The 7,800-nt window shown below is 30.1% G+C and overlaps 1 long non-coding RNA gene across 2 annotated transcripts; it reads left to right on the plus strand.

Moving 5' to 3' along the window:
• Positions 1-2,182: 2,182 nt before the first annotated feature.
• LOC126728922 (uncharacterized) lies at positions 2,183-6,120 on the plus strand. 2 transcript variants are annotated; one of them, XR_007656421.1, is made up of 3 exons: positions 2,183-3,566; positions 3,884-3,999; positions 5,161-6,120. It is a non-coding gene; the product is annotated as an uncharacterized LOC126728922 (long non-coding RNA). The 2 variants fall into 2 exon arrangements; XR_007656422.1 differs by having other exon boundaries at positions 2,183-3,171.
• Positions 6,121-7,800: the final 1,680 nt, after the last annotated feature.

Genomic DNA, 7,800 nt, shown 5'->3' on the forward strand with positions numbered 1-7,800 from the left:
CTCAGTCAAGTCGCGAGGCCAAGCCGCGAGCTAGCCCTGTTTTGAAAATCCTGACGTTTCACATTCCATTCTCACCCTAGTATAAATACCCCTTATACCCATGAAAGAATGAGAGCTTCCAGAAATAATTTTGAGAGAGAAACCCTAGAGTAAAACAAGATTGATTCATCCACAATCTTTACATAAGAGACTCTTCAAATTCCTCAACTCTCTTCCTCTCCATTGTTAAATCCTTAAGAGGTATTTTACCAAAACCTTTTCTCACCATATCCATTACTGTGAGAGGGCTGTTTGGTGTTCTGGGAAGCAGTTAGGAAGGAACCAATTTACATTGGTTGATGCTATGGTCAAGTAGCGGAATCCGGGAAGCTAGAAAAGAAATAGGTTCGGCGCAACCTCGTTGGAGCAAGAAGCTTGGAGGGCTTAGGTACACTGGGTAGATTAGGCTTGAAGGGTCTATTGCTATTCATGTATCCGAACTACATTTTCTAGTGAATTGTTTACCACTTGGAAGGCGGCGGAGAGGTTTTACGCCGAGGGCTTCGGTTTCCTCTTCGATAACACATCGTATGTTATCCTTGTGTTTGCATCTCTCTTCCCTTTATCTTTGCCTTTTATTTTCTGCTGTGGATGTGATTTTAATTGGCTTAGATTGTTTACCAATTCTGTATTAAGTTTTTGTTCATGTTCCGCACATTAATTGTTTGATATAAAGCTTGAATTGGTAATTTGTAAATTGGGGGTCTAAACATTCAAGGGTGTTTTTACACTATTTGAACTTTCATATGTATATATATATATATATATATATTAATTATCAACTATCAACATATATTCATTTCTCCTATTACATAACTGTGACAAAATAAACCTGCAATTGAATATATTTTCTTGATGGTCTATATATAATCTAAATTACAGGCCTATCATCTTGCCATTTTGTAATTATTGTGTTCATTTTTTTTATTAGGTTTCATCAAACTCCTAACAAATTCGGTGCTATAACTACTTCTTACAATGATATTTTGGATTAGCTTAATATTGTCCTCAATGTATTGACTCAACTTTGAAGATTTAGTCCTAAATGTTTAGACAATAATGGCATACCAATTCAGTTGGATATATTTGCCCTATTTTCTATATGATTTCCGCTATAATAAATTGTTACTATTAGTATGTGATATTGGATGGTTTTGAAGATATTGCATATTTGCATGCAAAATTCAGGTGTTCTAGAGAATTCCCCTAATTTGAACTCATTTGATTGCAATGAAAGTAATAACAGTGGTGGTTGCTCATATCATATGTTAGTCCAAGTGGTCTCTTGGAGAATGGAAGTACATACATGAAGTGATTTGAAGAGACTAATGTTTAAAATTTTTAGGGGATATTAGATACTATATGTTTAAATATACAAAAATATTTAGGTTTGAATGTATGTAGTGAAAGTATGAGAACTAAGGTTATGTTGGATGCAAAAATCATTAATATCTAAAATGACCCTGTGCATTGCGCATGTTAAACATTAATCTATATATATATATATATATATATAATAGCAGAAGCTAAGAGAAAGTGAATTCTTACAATTAAGGAGGTGTTGACAAATAGGATAGGGAAATTGCCTATCTAAAATTCAGATACATTTCAATTGCAATCAAGAATGAAAAGATGTCTCTCACTTCCTGTCAGATTTCTTCATCTAACTGTCCGCTAATTTCTTTCCTTGGAATAAGAAGAAGTAAGGAAGATGAAGCGTCAAGAATGATATAGAGGGGCAGAGATAGAGAGAAGGCCGCCACCCAGATCTTTTGCCATCATCGTAAGCCTCCACTCACTACCCGACTATCGGAATCGAAATCGCTACTAGTATAGTTCTGTTTTAAATTTAAAATTTTAGGGTTTTTGGTTATTATTTGGAGAATCAATTGGGTGTTAATTATGATTTAGATTGGTATTTTGGGTCAGATTTGGTTTTGATTAATAGATTGGTATTTTGGGTTAGAAATAGAGAGAGGCGATGAAATCAAAAAGTTTCATTAAACAATTTTGCAGACCCAAAACCTTGGCAGAATGGTAAACAGAGAAGGCATAGACTGGGGGCTGGGTAGAGAAAAATTTGCCACCATCAGAGAATAGGCCATGTACCCATAACCAGTAAAGTTAATGTTTTTTTTTTTTTGTTTTTTGTTTTTTTTGTTTTTTTTCAAATCTGGGAATTGAATATAAATTAGTTTTGAATTTCTTGGTTGGATTGGTTTAGATTTAGATTTTTTAATAATTTACTCAGGAATTTGGATTAGAATAGGTTCTGTTTTACCTATTTGGGTTGCATTCGTTTTGGGTATCTGCCTACATGCATGGCATTTCATTCATGGTTTTTTTTTAATTTTTTAATTTTTTTTATAATTTATATATATTTCATTACCTCTTCGATATATTTTGGTTTCCTATGTTCTCTTTTTTCGTTTTTGTAAAGTTATTTAAGTGCATTTTTTAATAATAAAAAAAAAAAAAAAAGTTTTTCCTGCAGTTGTCGATAAAGGCTATGGCATTCACTTATCACAGTGATTGAGGTATAAAATGCGTTAGAATGAGTACCAAAATTAAAGGTAAGTTTTTACAAATTTTCCCCATTATTTTCCCAGTTCTTAATTTATACTTCTGTTAACAAGTGGTTGATTTTGTATTTACATTTAAAAACACCGAAACATTGTCACTTTTTGTTTGGTGCATTAAGGAAACGTTTCAATGATATTTTTCACATTTTAATGTTCAGTTTCTCTGATAGGCACCTCTTCTTTCTCCCACCATTTCCCCCCCCCCCCCCCTAATTTAAATGGTTAATTTGACATGCTTACTATTTTTTTTTTAATCTCTATTTTCTGTTATTAATTGTTGTGTTTGGTTTTGGGGACACAACTTCAAAGCATAAAAACCTAGAACCATCTGAAAACCAAAACTGCAAGTTGCTTTTTATTTTCGTTTTACTTTTTGCTTCCAATTTGTGTTTTGTGTTTTCTTTATTTCGTATATTTCTTTCTCTTTTGGCTTTCACTTTTCAGGAAACAGAGGTTTCTTCTCACGAAACCTTGCAGCAAGTTGTTCTCACAGGTCCAACACAGATTCTGATGGGTACCTCTCATTTCTTTCAAGACTTTGTTTGCTCAAGTAATCAATTTTATTGCTCTCCTAACTCATTATTATTCTCAACTTTATTCCCATCATCTATTAGAGTTTCAATTTTCATTTGATTTGGAATTTGTTCTTCTTAGATTGAAATTGCTAATTTATGCCCAATATATTTAGAATGGGAATTTAATCTTAAGTTAATTAATATGCACATGAATATTGTCCAGGAAACTTTGGTTAGATATGGGCTCAAATTGCAAATTTGAAAGTACTAATACATACGTGTTTAGGAAGTTTTTTTTGTCAATGATTCATTAAGTGTAGTTTCTTTTACATGTACACAAGCTGTTTGATAAAATTCTTAAGTGATGTTTGTTGGCCTTTTTTATTCTCTTCCCCAGTGATGATTAGCCCAAAGCACCGACTCCTTCAAGGTCACTCTTTTCCTCCCTTTCCGACAAAATTGCATAATATAATTGTGAATTGTTTTACCTTTTATTTAGTTTTACTAATTCTTTTATTTTCAAATTGCTTTTAGTTCAAGTATTGTTGATTTCAAAAGTCAATTTGGATTATAAGACTAAATTGTTTGTTCATTTTTTAGATTTCAATTTGCTTTCAATAAGGTTCCATTTCTTTATTTCAGCATGTTTTCTTTCCTTTTTTCCCCCCTTTTTTATTGTTGTGTTTGGCTGCAGAGAAAGTCTCTGATATTTTCAGAAGTATAATATTAGATTTTTTTTATTGGCAGGTGGGTGACAACTTTCATTGTGATTTGATGGTTGGGTTGTGTACATGAAAGCTTCTTAGAGAGCAACTTGGCTATTGCTGGTGGCAGTGTATAGTTAACGAGGAAGGATTGTCAAGGTAATAAAAAGGTTCCACCTGTTCTTGAGTGTGAAAAGGATTGTGGGCTGTTTTTTATTTTTTGGTTTTTATGGGTTTTCTTAATTCTTTCATGTTAAAGTTTATTGCATTGATTTTAGCAGTGCTAATGAATTTTTTTGGGGGGAGGGTTTGTGTATATATATGATTGATAAAATTCCTCAATGAAGGAGTGGTACTGGTATACTATATAGATTAAAAAAGAGTTGTAGTTGTAGTTTCCTTTATTTTAATTTTTGTTTGTTAGCCCACCAAGGAGATTAAATTTAATCTCAAACTATTGATATTGAACCATACTTTTATATTTTTATTTTGTTGTGAAAATTTAATACATAGAACAAGCTTCTTCTTCTTTTTTGTGTGTGCATGTTATCTCATTTATAAAATCTACTAAAAATTGAAACTATCTATGTTTGGTATGGTTTTTGGAGCCTAGATAAGCCTGTTGTGAGTTAATAACTTTTTTAAATAAAAAAACATAAAACAGTGAGAAATGCTTCTGTCATTGATGATGGAATTTATATAGCAACTGATATCTATTGGTAAGCTATCTCGGTAAGTGAAAAAGATATTACAATACATAATCTTCTGTCATATAATTTACAGAAACTATGATTGCAAACTACAAGATGAGAAAGCATGGTTTGTTTGGATGATACTAGAAAAACGTAGCAAAAGGCCATAATGTTTCTATGATTGAACATAATATGATATTTCGGTTTTGGTCTTTTTTATTTTTTAATATTGTAAGAGCCTATTGCATTATTAGTAGAGAATTTGTTGTGTCAAGGATATTTAAAAAAGAATTTTGGACCCATTAGATTGAGAAGTCTTTTTTATCATAAGCCTAACTTTTAGTTACTTCTTGAAGTATTTTTCTGTAATGCTTGGTTTTTATTTATGTAGTAAGTTTTGGATTTCTATTGCTTTAGTTTCTATAGGTCACATTTGTATGTGCAATTTATCTTTTTAATAAAAGCTTATAGAAATTGCAATTGGTAAATCAATTTCGCAAACACATTTACGTCTTTGATTAGTTTTGGTGATAATATGTTTTTTCTTTTAAAGATTGCCTTTTAAAAATATTGTTTGCTAATTTGTGGGTTGAAAAAATAGAACTTGAATAGTTTTTTTTTTTTACAGAGTTTGTCTAAAATTTCCCACAGCCAAGGTGGGATGCAAAATTGGGTTTGGATACATAGCTTGAGGTCATTCACAGTGAAAGCTCCTACCTATGCCTTGGAATTTTTTTAAGAGCATGCTCTATAAGTACTTTTATTCTGTTTTGAGATGATTAAAGCTTTATCATAATTATCTCATTGGAATTTTGGCATGGTTAAAAAAAGGGGCAGCAAGGTATATATATGTGCACATGCATAAATATTTGTATGTATCAGTCCTGCCAATTTGTAGTAAAGAATTATTATCTTCAACTATAAGATTTAAAATATATATAAATATATATATATATATATATATATACATATTGTTTCTTTAGCCAATCTAATTATTTTGGTTTTGATGTAATAATATTATTCTTATTTTTCTTTTTGGAAGGCATAACAAATCGAAGATATACTATATGATAGTAGGTCTAGAACAAAACTAAAAAATTAAACTAAAATCAAAGTAGAAATTTATTCATATATATATATATATATATATATTGTTTTGCTTTCAAATTTGGCTAAATTAATAATGTCTATCATGTGTTGGATGGAATTCATGATATATGTAATGGTTAGTGGAACTCATTCGCTGTTTCATATATCAATGTTTGGTGTTTTTAAAATAGGCAAATACTTCCATTCTTCATATTTTTATAATAGGTATTGATGCCTACAACGTCCCATTAAAGATTATGCCACTTAGTTTAGTGTTTTGAAGTGCATTGTTTTCCCATAACGTTGTACTGTAACAAGAATAACTCAAGATGTTGGTTACTGTGTCTTTTATATCACAAAGGTGTAACAATGTATATTTTCTTTATTTGTAAGCAGTCAATTTACGTATTTGCAAGCAAATTTAGTAAGGACAAGTGAAATGATTTGTTTTTGGTAATGTAGTTGAGAAGATTTTGGATTCATAAATCAACCCTTTTTTTTTTTTAAATGTGAGCTAATGTAATTTTTTTTATTCAAGGTTTTCTTATATATTGTTCAATATACATTTGGCAGTCAAACAGATTCATTTCGAATTGAATAAATTTTTTATTTCAGTTGTTTTCAATAACTGAAATTTAGTTTGCTTCTGGACGAATTCTGTCAGTTCATCAACAATAAAATAGTGCAGAAAACCGGGGTACAATGCACAATTAACCACTACAGGAAGATATTTTTAGTAGTTGGGAGCTGCTGGAGTGGGTGCCGTTATAGAAATTCATTGTTTCTTCCAATGACTGCTATGCGAAAAAAAAAAAAAAAAAAAAAAAAGGGACAATTTGAAAATCCTCTAGAAGTTGAACTGGTAGCTGTTCTGCATTGCTAGAATTTTGCTCATGAAGAACAGAAAAAGGCTTATATTTTAGAAGGTTATTCTAGTATTGTTGCTTTGGTATATGAATGAAAATAATTAATTATTTACTGAGTTTTTTTTTTTTTTTTTTAATAAATATTCTGGAGTATTTAATAAAACCCAATTTTTGGATATGTAAATCCAAGTGCTATTTGAGAAGAATAGAAAGTAGTTTGTACCAACTGAGAAATTTTTTTTTGATGTTGTTTGTGAAGAAATGGAAGTGTTTTTCTTTCAGAGTTCTTTTTGATAAGGAATTAAAGTAGAATTAATAGTCTATCTAAAGTGAAGGAAATGTCTATACTTGGTGTAAAGAAGAAATTTTACCTCTATTCTCTAATAGTCTGATGTAAAAAGTTAAGAAAACAGAAAATATACAAATTGCTTGATGTGTTTAAATTTTTTAAAGATGAGATTTTAGATGCAATTCCTCTAGCATGTATGTGCTTCAACTTTGGACATCAGTTTAGTATAATTTTCTAAAGAACCACTTGAATTACAACTTCTCAAAAAATAAAACCATTTGAATTACAAGAACTATGTGCTTTTAATTATTTTTTAAAAAAATAAAATCTCTTGACATTATAATGCTTACGACCATTACACACTTGAAACTTCCATAGTGGAAATTTGGTGGCTAAGATTGTAAGATGCATTCTTAGAATTCAGATTACAAAATATTGAGCAAATTGTAACTTCGCAGAGGAAAAATATGAATTTATTTTTCTTTTCCAATTTTGTTTTAGGTTCTTTGTTCTTTTATGGTTTTCAACTTTTCACAGATTTAATTTAGATGATGTTTATATATTAAAATTTTCAATTGTTAACCATGTTTGATGCTTTATTTATTTATATCTATTTAAGACTAGAACAACAATCTTTGGCATCTACATCAATCTGTTGCTTAGTGCTACGGCTAAAAAAGATCTTATAATACTTATATAAGTACATCAAAGTTCTTTTTTATATTAGTTATGCTTTCTCTTATCTATCACTTACTTTCTACCAATAGAAATTAAATTATTGTTTCTTTGTATTTATACATTGGAATTTTACCTTATATTATTATTGAATATGTTCTCCTTACATGTAGCTCAAAAGGTTGTATTAATTTCTATTATTTCAAAGATTACATTTAAATAGATCTTCATTATGCTATTGCCTCCAGTTGGACAACAATCACCCATTTAGCACACCAAAGAATCCATTTGAGGGGGTTCTACATATGTGCTATAGTTTTTGCAGGTGGCTGATGATGACTCAATTCAT

Source organism: Quercus robur, chromosome 1 (genome assembly GCF_932294415.1).
Source record: "Quercus robur chromosome 1, dhQueRobu3.1, whole genome shotgun sequence".
Classification (NCBI taxonomy): Eukaryota; Viridiplantae; Streptophyta; class Magnoliopsida; order Fagales; family Fagaceae; genus Quercus; species Quercus robur.